The sequence below is a fragment of the Staurois parvus genome, unplaced genomic scaffold (genome assembly GCF_062004578.1).
Source record: "Staurois parvus isolate SC_StPar_1 unplaced genomic scaffold, SC_StPar_1.0 ptg000607l, whole genome shotgun sequence".
Classification (NCBI taxonomy): domain Eukaryota; kingdom Metazoa; phylum Chordata; class Amphibia; order Anura; family Ranidae; genus Staurois; species Staurois parvus.
In genome coordinates, this window is record NW_028318403.1 from 1,478,976 (window position 1) to 1,491,277 (window position 12,302).

The window sequence follows — 12,302 nt, forward strand, 5'->3', positions numbered from 1 at the left end:
CACAATGGGTATGGTAAGGTGGATTTTTCTAACTTCAGTCTTCTCCAACATGACTGCATCGCAAGCTCTGCCAATTAGATATGTATGTCCCTTTTTAAGGGATCGGGATTCACCACTGGCACTCTGCAAATCAACTCCGAGCATGGACTGGCTCCTCCATAGTGCAGTACTTTAAAAAACATATTACTGTAACTGCACTTACCAGTTCACAGAAGTAAAGCACATGTAAACAAAGTCATAACGGTAATGGAATAGGCTCCTGCCCGCACTTCTGGTTTCAGCAATTAAATCACTCTGCTCCATCCTACGCGTTCCGTCACAGTAGGGAGACTGCTGCTCTCACACACAATGCAGTGGCCGGGGTCTCCAGTGATCAGAACCCCCCCCCCCCTGCACAATGTAGCAATGGTTTAAAGCTGGCCATACATTAGTAATCGGGGTATACAAGTTCGGGCTTTGTGTGTGTGTGTGGGGGGGTTCCCCCCCCCCCCCCCCATTGAGCCACAAAAAAAAAAATCTTCATCCATACGAATGTTGTGGCTTAGGGAACCTTCCCACCCAGGACATTGTTTTCTGACCGCAGCACCCGGACTGGTTTCTGATTAAGGAAAAGTTTAAACATGTCCGTTCAACAGAAGATGATCAGCTTCTGTCGAGCAGGACCATTCACACAGTCCCTGCTGCACTGGCCAAATTTTGATCAATATATGGACATCCTACATTTCCATCATGCATTCCCACAGACCCAAAAGAAATCAAAGGAAGCCTTTCAAAAATCAGGAAAATCTCCTCTTTGAAGATGTAATTAGAAAAAAGGGTCAAAAGTTCCTTCTATTCCTATGACAAGTAAACAATGTTGGATTTTCTCACTTCCAGTCCCTGTGACAATAGTAATCAGCACAAAAAGAGAATGTGGATCTTCCAGCAGGGACACAACAATGAAAACCTTATCTAACCTCCCTCTATCAAATTTACAGAATGCTTTGTAAGTAGACCAGTATTTGAAACATAGATCAGTAGAAATCTTTATCAGCTTTTTTACAATTTAGAGTAAATTGTGTTCTGTGAACAGATACTATGGTTTTCTGTAAATCTATGTGCTTTGTACATCACTCTTATTGTGGCTCCAGCTGGGCTATTAAAAAAAAAAAAAAAAAAAAAAGGTTCTTTTCATCTTCTCTTGTCTTCGTGGACTGCTTCAGGGGAGAAGAGGCTGAATCTGACCCTTATTGGCAGCCAGAACAGCCAAGGAGCAGGGCCCGACTCTAGAAAGGTAAACAGGCAGGAAAAATGGGTAGGAAAGGAGGATCCTGATTGGATGCTGGCCACATTTTACCCTTGGCCATCACCAGGGGCGGACTGACAACTCATGGGGCCCCCGGGCAATAGGGGATCATGGGGCCCCTGTGTCCTTGCCCAAACTCAAAAAAGCCTATGAAAAAGGTACATGGGGCATCTCCTGGGGCCCCCTACTGACCACGGGCCCTCGGGCAGTGCCCGAGTTTCCAAATGGTCAGTCCGCCCCTGGCCATCACTCAGGTGAGGAGCAGGGACCCATACAGGGTATGTCAGGACACATGGGGACTGAAGGTGCTCGGGTTATATGAGCCCAGACAGGGGCTCTGGGATTCTGCTTGCTGGACTGCACTGAGATCCAATGTGTAGGCTGGCACAGATTTTCCTTGGTCTAGATGGTGACACTGTGCCATTATACAGATGTATTGGAGGACTTTGTTAGGAGAAGTTGTCCCCTCACGACCTCTGGTGTCTCAAAGGGAGCAGCTGCCTGGCTGCTATAACCTCTGGTGGCCATCTTGGGTGAGGCAACCTTTTCTTGAAAAAGGGACCCCACATCAATTTGGTGTACTTCTGGCGAGTGTGGGTGCGATGTTAATATCTCGCACACAGTCCATATGAAATCCATAAACCTTTTTATTGTGGTAAAGACAGAACTTGTATTGCATTAAAAGCAAAACTGTTCACAATAAACTCCTTGGGAGAGGACCCAACTGCGAGCATTTACTAATTCCAACAGCATGTAGTTGAGCAGGCATCAGCCGGACTGACGGCATCTGTCTGGAGGGATAGAATGCGGCCTGGCCGTCTTGTACCAAAATAGAAAGCTGTGCAAGGAAATTGTGAGCCCTAAGCTCTCCCTTCTTGTCTGGAACTTTTCCCTGACCCTAATACTGTCCCTGACAGACGGAAGACCTGTCCCTACATTACAGATCAAAGAGAGGCCAAGATGGCGGCTTCCTTGGGTGAAAAAGGCTTAGTTTCTCTTTAACCACAAGCCTACAGGGCACTTATACCCTCTTCCTGCCCAGGCCAATTTCCAGCTTTCAGCACTGTTGCACATGAATGACAATTGCGCGCTCATGCAACACTGTACCCATATAAGACTTTATCATTTTTTTTGTGACAGAGCTTTATTTTGGTGGTATTTAACCAATTCAATACCGGGCAATTTTACACCTTCCTGCCCAGGCCAGTTTTCAGGTTTCAGCGCTCTCACACTTTGAATGACAATTGCGCAGTCATACAACATTGTACCCAAACTAACATTTTATCATTTTCTTTACACAACTAGAGCTTTCTTTTGGTGGTATTTAATCACCGCTGGGGTTTTTATTTTTTGCTAAATTAACAAAAAAAGACCAAAAATGTTGAAAAAAACACGTTTTTCTTTCTGTTATAAAAGTTTGCAAATAAATAATTGTTGTTCATAAATTTAGGCCGAGATGTATTCTACTACATGTCTTTGGTGAAAATAACCCGAATTAGGATGTATTTTTTAGTTTGTGGGAAGGTTAGAGTTCAAAAACTATGGTATAGATCTAAATATTGATCAATCCTGAAGTACTGACAGCCAATCTAATTTCTTGAGGTCCAAGAATGTCAGAAGAGTACAGAGATCCCCCAAATGACCCCTTTTTGCAAAGTAGACAGTCCGATGTACTTCATAAGAGGCATGGCGAGTTTTTTGAAGTTGTATTTTTTTTTTTTTGTCATAATTTTTCAGAAAATGAAAAAATTAAAATAATTTCACTATTTTTTTTTTTACATATTGTCACCAGTGCAGTACAGCGTCCTCATATAACTGGCATGGTGGTGATCAGGGACACTGACTGGTGACAGTATGGGGAAAAAAAATATATACAGTCATGGCCGAAATTGTTGGCACCCTTGATATTTCTCCAGGAAATCATGTATTTCTCACGAAACGTATTGCATTAACACATGTTTTGCTATACACATGTTTATTCCCTTTGTGTGTATTGGGACAAAACAAAAAAAGGGAGGAAAGAAAGCAAATTCGACATAATGTCACACAAACCTCCAAAAATGGGCTGGACAAAAGTATTGGCACCCTTTCACAACTGCGGATAAATAAGAATGTTACAAGCATGTGATGCTCCTGTAAACTCACCTGGGGCAAGTAACAGGTGTGGGCAATATAGAAATCACACCTGAAAGCAGATAAAAAGGAGAGACGTTCACTTAACCTTTGCATTGTGTGTCTGTCTGTGCCACACTAAGCATGGACAACAGAAAGAGGAGACGAGAACTGTCTGAGGACCTGAGAACCAAAATTGTGGCAAAATATCAACAATCTCAAGGTTACAAGTCCATCTCCAGAGAACTAGATTTGCCTTTGTCCACAGTGCGCAACATTATCAAGAAGTTTGCAACCCATGGCACTGTAGCTAATCTCCCTGGTCGTGGACGGATGAGGAAAATTGATGAAAGATTGCAACGCAGAATAGTCCGGATGGTGGATAAGCAGCCCCAAACATGTTCCAAAGACATTCAAGCTGTCCTGCAGGCTCAGGGAGCATCAGTGTCAGCGCGAACTATCCGTCGACATTTAAATGAAATGAAACGCTATGGCAGGAGACCCAGGAGGACCCCACTGCTGACACAGAGACATAAAAAAGCAAGACTACAGTTTGCCAAAATGTACTTGAGTAAGCCAAAAGCCTTCTGGGAAAACGTCTTGTGGACAGATGAGACCAAGATAGAGCTTTTCGGTAAAGCACATCATTCTACTGTTTACCGAAAACGGAATGAGGCCTACAAAGAACAAAACACAGTACCTACGGTAAAATATGGTGGAGGTTCAATGATGTTTTGGGGTTGTTTTGCTGCCTCTGGCACTGGGTGCCTTGACTGTGTGCAAGGCATCATGAAATCTGAGGATTACCAAAGGATTTTGGGTCGCACTGTAGGGCCCAGTGTCAGAAAGCTGGGTTTGCGTCCAAGATCCTGGGTCTTCCAGCAGGACAATGACCCCAAACATACGTCAAAAAGCACTCAGAAATGGATGGCAAAGAAGCGCTGGAGAGTTCTGAAGTGGCCAGCAATGAGCCCAGATCTAAATCCCATTGAACACCTGTGGAGAGATCTTAAAATTGCTGTTGGGAAAAGGTGTCCTTCCAATAAGAGAGACCTGGAGCTGTTTGCAAAGGAAGAGTGGTCCAAAATTCCGGGTGAGAGGTGTCAGAAGCTTATTGATGGTTATAGGAAGCGACTGATTTCAGTTATGTTTTCCAAAGGGTGTGCAACCAAATATTAAGTTAAGGGTGCCAATACTTTTGTCCAGCCCATTTTTGGGGTTTTGTGTGACATTATGTCATATTTGCTTTTCTGCCTCTGTTTTATATTTGTTCCAATACATACAAAGGGAATAAACATGTGTATAGCAAAACATGTGTTAATGCAATACCTTTTTTGTGTGAAATACTTGATTTTCAGGAAAAATATCAAGGGTGCCAACAATTTCGGCCATGACTGTATATTATTTATTTTAGTAAGATTTATTTTTTCATATTTCACTATGACCAAAGTAGTACAATGTTACCATAGTAACATTGTACAACTTTGGGGAAGTGATCAGTATTTTTTTTTTTTTTTTTTACACAATTTGCTTATAGCAAAGAATTACTTTGCTTTAAGCAAGCATTTACCTGAATGACATCGATTCATTTGGGGGTTTTTTTGTGCTTAGCTGTGATTTGGCCACAGCTAATCACATGACATGATCCACTGTGTCCGAGGGACACAGCGCACTGCCGATCGCCGCACTCCGGTAGCCGCGCATGCGCAGGTAAAATGGGAGGACGTCCTATGACGTCCCAGAACGAGAGCACCACCTTGCGTCCGTCATATTACTATATGGCGGGCGGTAGGTGGTTAAAGTGGTTGTAAACCCTTATATACAGAATACCTAGTGAAGTGACTGGCTTCAGGTGATACACAGAGATGAAACATAGCCTCCTACATAGGTTGTTCCTGCCTATCTGCAGTCTTCTCTTCTCTACATCTGTTCAAAGTGTTGAATTTCTAAAGCTTGCTGAGCTATCAAATAAAGGGGGAGAAGAGCTGAAGTTACTCGCTGCAGAGCTCAGCGAGGAGAGCTGATTTGGAAGGAAGGGAGACAACACCCCCATACCCCCCCCCCCCCCCCCCTCCACACAGTTTACAGGAACAGAACTGAGGCTGTCAATCTGGTGGAGGTCCCTCCCCTGTCACCATTTTTCTGTTGGTGTCAGGAAAACTTGTCAGAAGTGATTCATGCTGATGGCAGAGGACTGAAGCAGTAGACAGACATGACCTTTCGTGCTATAAATTGCTACAAGTACACACTATAGGGAGATATGCTTTGTTCATATCTGAGGTTTACAACCTCTTTAAGTAAATCCCATTTAAACTGTGTAAGGTGTTGGTGTAGTCTTAGGTCCAGGTAAGGACAGGTCATTACAGGTGCAGGATCCGGAGTGTACTTGTGGTGTGTGTGTTTTTTTTTTTTTTTATATTTTTTTCTTTTTTTTTAAATCTCAACTCAAAATCGCACCAGTTATACATTCCTTTGGCGGAAAAGAAACCACCTGCCATGTTGGCTATAATACAGCTGTCAAATCTGGCCATTCACAAAACACCTTTTGATTACATCCAAGCGGGCAGATTTGACAGTTGTAGAATAAAAGCCAGCATGATAGGAGGTTTGTGCCAACTAAACGTACAGTGTAATGCTAGGTTCACACTAATGCGGTATGAATTGATGCGATTTCACAGTGCGATTTGTGTTTTGACAGATGTGAATTTATTGTGATTTCTGAGGGGACTGGGTATAGCTGGAGATAAAAATGTGCACTGCTCTCACACTAAATTTGCACAAGACCCTTCTTTTAAACAGATCAAAATCGCACGACATTGATGTAAACCGCTTTCATAGCAAACAATGTGTTTTCAGATGACATGCGACTCTATGCTTTTCAGATCGCATCTGTGTGTCCAGTGTGAACTGGAATGAACTGTTGTAATTTATTGCATTCTATAGCACTGATATTTTATGCAGTATTGTATTTCAGCCCCTGCCCTTGAGGAGTTAACAATATAAGGTTCTTATCCTGCATGCATACATACACTAGAACAGGGGCGGACTGACAACTCATGGGGCCCCCAGGCAATAGGGGCTCATGGGGTCCCTGTGTCCTTGCCCAAACTCAAAAAAGCCTATGAAAAAGGTACATGGGGCATCTCCTGGGGCCCCCTACTGACCCCGGGCCCTCGGGCGGTGCCTGAGTTTCCAAATGGTCAGTCCGCCCCTGCACTAGAGACAATTTTGAATGTGGGCCAATTAATCTACCAAATGTCTTTTGGAGTTTGCGAGAAAACTAGTGTGCTCTGAGGAAACGGACACAAGCACAGAGGCAACATGCAAACTCAACGCAGATGGTGTCCTGGCCAGGATTCAGAATGATGACTCCAGTAAGCCACTGTGCTGGCAAGTTTTTAATGCCTGGATTTGGGTTTTTAGCATAGATGCCCAAAGTTTAGGAGTGTCTGTAAATTTTCAGCTTGACATTATTAATATTATTATACAGTATTTATATAGCGCCAGAAAGGTTTGCTCAGCACTGTTCATTATAGTGGGGGACAGAACATGAGACAATACAGTAACAAAACAATACACGAGGGGTTCGAGGGCTCTGCTCTTTCGAGCTTACAATCTAGGACATTAGGCATGTGTTCATTGGAATGAATGTTTTCACGTCTTGTAGTTTAATAGGAGGTAATTAACCACTTGAGCTCCTGAGGATTTACCCCCCTTAATGACCAGGACTCTTTTTGCTACTCGGCGCTGCACTAACTCAACTGATAATTGCGTGGTCATGCAATGCTGCACCCAAACGAAATTTACGTCCTTTTTTTCACACAAATAGAGCTTTCTTTCGGTGTAATTTGATCACCTGTGCGCTTTTTATTTTTCCCGCTATAAACAAAAAAAGGCCAAAAATTTTGAAGAAAAACAATATTTTTTACTTTCAGCTATAAAAAATATATAGTAAACTCAAAGTTGGTTAAAAATTTAGGCCAAAATGTATTCTGCTCCATGTTTTTGGTAAAAAAAACCCAATAAGTGTATATTGATTGCTTTGTGTGGAAGTTATAGCGTCTACAAACTATGGTGTAGATACTGCAATTTACGCCATTTTTCTGCTATACAGCGCTGCGCTAGTTTAACGGACAATTGCGCGGTCATGCAATACGGTACATAAATGAAATTTACATCCTTTTTTCCCCACAAATTGAGCTTTCTTTCAGTGGTATTTGATCGCCTGTGCGGTTTTAATTTTTTGCGCTATTAAAAAAAAAAAAGGCTGACAATTTTGAGGGAAAAAAAACAATATTTTGGACTTTTTGCTATAAAACATGTCAAGTAAAAAAAAAATGCAAAAATCAAATTTAGTCATAAATTTCTGCCAAAATGAATTCTGCGACATGTCTTTGCTAAAAAAAAAAAAACCAATACGTGTAAATTAATTGGTTTACGTGAAAGTTATAGCGTTTACAAATGGCGGGAAAGATACTGGGATTTTTAGTTTTTTTTTTTTTTTTTTTTATACTAATAATGGCGGCGATCAGGGACTTATGGCGGGACTGCGACGGACATTCTGACATTGGGGGGTACTGACTTGGGGTCACTGACATCCCCAAAAACACTAATACAGTGATCAGTGCAAAAAAAAAACACTGACATTGTACTAATGGCAATGGGGAGGAAGGGGTTAACTTTATTTTGCAGGGAAGGGTTATAGGAGTGAGGGGAGTGTTTTACTAGGGGGCGGGGGTGTGTACTGCACGGGACAAGGCTGATCGAGAAAGAGAAACTGTTCTTTCTCGATCAGCTCATCCTCGAGCTGACAGGGAAGTGACAGAGCACAGCTACTGCAGCTGTGCTCTCTGTCACGGTTTGCCGCCGATCGCCGGGACATAGCAGCTAAGGAGCTGCTGTGACCCAGCGACTGACATCTGAAGCGGTGATCCACGGGACAGATAGGGCGGCGGCGTGCCTCGCGCGCACCCCCTATTTGTTTACAAAACACACGTTTTAAAACGTGGTTTTGCTTGCGAGTGCCGCCCTGCCGCTGTATATATACAGTGGCTGGGCGGCATGTAGTTAATAGAGGTCCATAGGGGATGAAGAACAATGCTGGTTGTAGCCTATAACAACTAACCAGAAAAAAAATGTTTTAATTCATTTGACTTTCTAAACTGAAAATATCCATTTTGGATGCTGTAATTTTTGCCCTCTATATTGTGTTATGAAATAAACTATTTTTGTCTGCTGTCATTATTAGTAAAGTGAAATGGATGACACCTTCAACACGTTAACAATATCTCAGTAACAGTTGGCACTCTGCACACAAACATTTTGCGCTTACAAAGCTTGCTAGCACAGCTGCCGGTTGGACAGTCCAAAAAAGTTGTCCTAACAATTTCTCTGTATTGTAAATTGAATGACACAACTGTGTGGACACTTACACTTTGGCTACAGTACATGTTACAAAGTATCAGCAATTGATCACAACCAGCTAACAATCCCCTGGTATACTATAATCAAGTAGGGTTTCATTCACATGCGCTGTGTTTTTTGTATTTTTGGGTTCCCTGTCTGTTCTGAGCCTGATTTGGAAATGCCACTCCTGCTGACACCACCATAAAACCATTCAGGAGAATTCCTTGGCCCTGGAACACAAAGTAATTACACAGTTTAAGGTGAACCAATATTTTGATTGTATTGAGATCAAAGAAATGGTGCAAACACAAAAGAAACAATAGTAATTGTGTACAGCTGCTGGATGCTCTGCAAGGCTCAGCCAAATGATCAAACACCGTATCCCTCTTAAATCAAACACAAAATGTCTTGCAGGACCCGAGTAAATGCCAATCCCCACACTGAGATATCTTTCCCAAATATGAGCTGTAGTAGAGTTAGCCCAAATTCTTGATAGCCAACTTTTGGATTCTCTGTTGTCTGGGAATAGAGTTTAACTAGAAGATGAATATACAAATGTTAATGTACTCTTAGATACTACCCCAGAATAAGAAAAAGAATACAACTCTTCTGCGTGCTTGTTGGGGCCCTAGTTGGTGCACATTAAAGTAGAGGTCTGTTTTGTTTTTGTTTTTTTGATTGAACGCAAAATTTGTTGAGTAAGGAAACCCAGTAGTGGGAAAAAATTTTCTCCCCTGACTGATGGTGACAAAGTTTGAGAAAGGGTCTCTTTGCATGAAGACAAGGATCAGTACAGGTGAAGAAGGGGCGGGAGTGGACTCCACTAGAATTTATATTCCAATAGATGGGGTATTAACTTGACGCAAGCTCATTTCCGGATATATGTTGGAGATGAGGCATTAACAGGGCTGCTATCCTCCAAGACACATGTGCTGCAGGAGCAGTCTTGCGTTCAGAGCAGTGGGAGGGGGCGCAGAAGCTGTAGGCCTCAGTACTGTATTGAGCTAAGAAGTCTGTGTTTTCAAGTGGTAAACTGTGCTTCGCTGATATAACTGAGAAAAGAACAGGACATCTGGTAACTGAGGACAGTTTGGGTCGTGGAACCCTCTCATCAAGTCTGCAATCAGGGCGGAGTGAAGAACAGTCTTTTGTTGGGGGACCCAGTGATGTATTTTGGTTTTGGGCTGCCCTAGGCAAGACAAATTGGGTGCCCCCCCCCCCATTCAAATTGGAGCCAGTGGTGGCAGAGTGATGTATCGGGGAAAGTAATCTAAGGTTTTCCGTAATCACAAAGGTGGGTTTCAAACAGTGTGGCCATCCAGGGTCCTTGGGGGACTTGTACCTCCAGGAACTAAAGTTTATAGCTGGGCATGTGATCCCACAATCTCCAACTAGTGAAGGACTACAAGTCCCAGCATGAACCCCTGAGATCTAAAGATGTGACCAACCCCCGAAAAAAAATTAGTGGACTACAAGTCCCAGCATGAACCCCTCAGAGCTGAAGGTGTGACACCCCCTCCCCAACTAGTGAAGGACTGGAAATCCCAGCATGAACCCCTGAGATCTAAGAATGTGCCCCCTCCCCCAAATCTAAGGACTAAAAGTCCCAGAATGAACCCCTGAGATCTAAGGATGTAACCCCCCCCCCTAAAAAAATGGAAGGACTAAAAGTTCCAGCATGAACCCCTGAGATCTGAGGATTTAACATTCCCAAAATTGAAGGACTACAAGTCCTAGCATGAGCCCCTGAGATCTAAGGATGTGACCCCCCCCCCCCCCAATTGAAGGACTACAAGTCCAAGCATGAACCCCTGAGATCTAAGGCTGTGACCCCTTAGAGCTCATGAGTTCATGCTGGGACCTGTAGTCCGGCACTAGTTTGTGGGGGTGTCACATTCTCAGCTCTGAGGGGTTCATGCTGGGACCTGTAGTTCTTCACTTTTGAGGGGGTCACAACACCCAAAAGTGAAGGACTACAGGTCCCAGCATGACCCCCTGAGATCTAAGGATGTGACCTTCTCCTCCCATCCTTCCAGGGGTGTCATCTGTCCTCTGCTGTCAGCTCATCTGCCATCCTCTCTGTATAGGTCTCTGCCTGGCTCCCCCAGTCATGACACACATGGTTCCATCCCACCTCTGAGTTGAGACTCAGATCCAGATCCCTTCCCTCTGAGCAGTGCCGCTGCAGATGCTGGAGGAGGAGGGCGGAGATAACCAATAGGAGCAGAGAAGAAGGAAGTAAATTCCTCCTCCACTCTCAATGCTTGAGCTTCGGGCTTACTCTGCATTAGGTGACGTCACTGGTTGCTAGGTGCCAGGCGGTCCTAGCAACTAAGGCAGTAGCATCAGCATTGGGACAAGTGAAAATGGCCAGCCGGGACACTAATACTTGATTACTGTCTGTGAGTAAAGCAGCACTGTGGAGGCCTTTTTTTTTTTTTTTTTTTTTTTTTTTTTTTTTTTTTGTTGGAGTATCAGATCAACCCGTGTGTTCCTGCTGCCAGGAGGCAGCGCCGCCTGCCTGAAAAATGCCACCCTAGGCAAATGCCTTGTATTTTAACAAAGATGGCTGCCAGCCTCCCTCGTGGCTCATACGGTGTGATGTCCCAGGGAGGAACCAAGTCAGTGACATCACACCGCATGAGCCACCAGGGAGGCCGGTGGCCATCTTTGATCCTGTTTTGTACATTCCTGTATACCAGATGTGAGTGCTTTCTGTTAAAATACATGTTTTACCATTGAATTAATAAACTTACTGCACTATATAGCACTTCTCTTTCTGGCTCATTTATTTTGCGCTATTAAGATGGATTCCTTAAGGGCTTTTATATTGGGTGCATATACTTGAAGTAGAGTTTTTCCTGGAATCCGGAGAGTAGCAGTGGATGATCAGCTGTTGTGCAGACATATGCCAGATGATCCCAGTGGTTACCCCAGGATGATGACCAGGAGTGGTCTGTTACTCAAAGGCGCTTTTAATTGCGCTATCTGATTAGTGCAATTTATTCTCATTCCCACATGCACCGGAAGCACAGATTTTTTTTTTTTTTTTTTTTTTTCACCTACCTGTATTTGGACAATAGCTGTCACCTATACACTACTTGCGCCATATTTAGACGCGATCTGCACTTTACTGTTGCGCTCCATAGTGCATTTAGATTGATCTTTGTTTGGACTGTGCACAATAATATTGTTATATGTACGTTTACTTAGACGCAGTTTTATTGAATCACATGAATTTGCAATTTAATTTATATCTTCTACTGTTATATGAGGTTATTATTTTAAAGCGCTGCATTTTTTATATTTATTATTTTATGAGGGTTGGAGGTTTAACCTTTTATGCCAGCTGCTATTTACGTTTTTTGGTTCTTTTCTAGTGCTCGTTTACCCAATTTTACCAATCAGAATTTCATATTTGCTCTTTGTTCTGACTTGCTGTCCATGATGAAATAGCAGACATGGTAACGCACAGTCAGAAAAGCACCAGTTGCACAGC

General features: G+C 43.1%; 1 protein-coding gene across 1 annotated transcript in view; it reads left to right on the forward strand.

Annotated features, from left to right (window-relative positions):
- SLC38A8 (solute carrier family 38 member 8) overlaps nt 1–12,302 on the forward strand; it is an 86,264-nt gene that overhangs the window by 8,468 nt on the left and 65,494 nt on the right. The gene's annotated exons all lie outside the window — the stretch shown is intronic.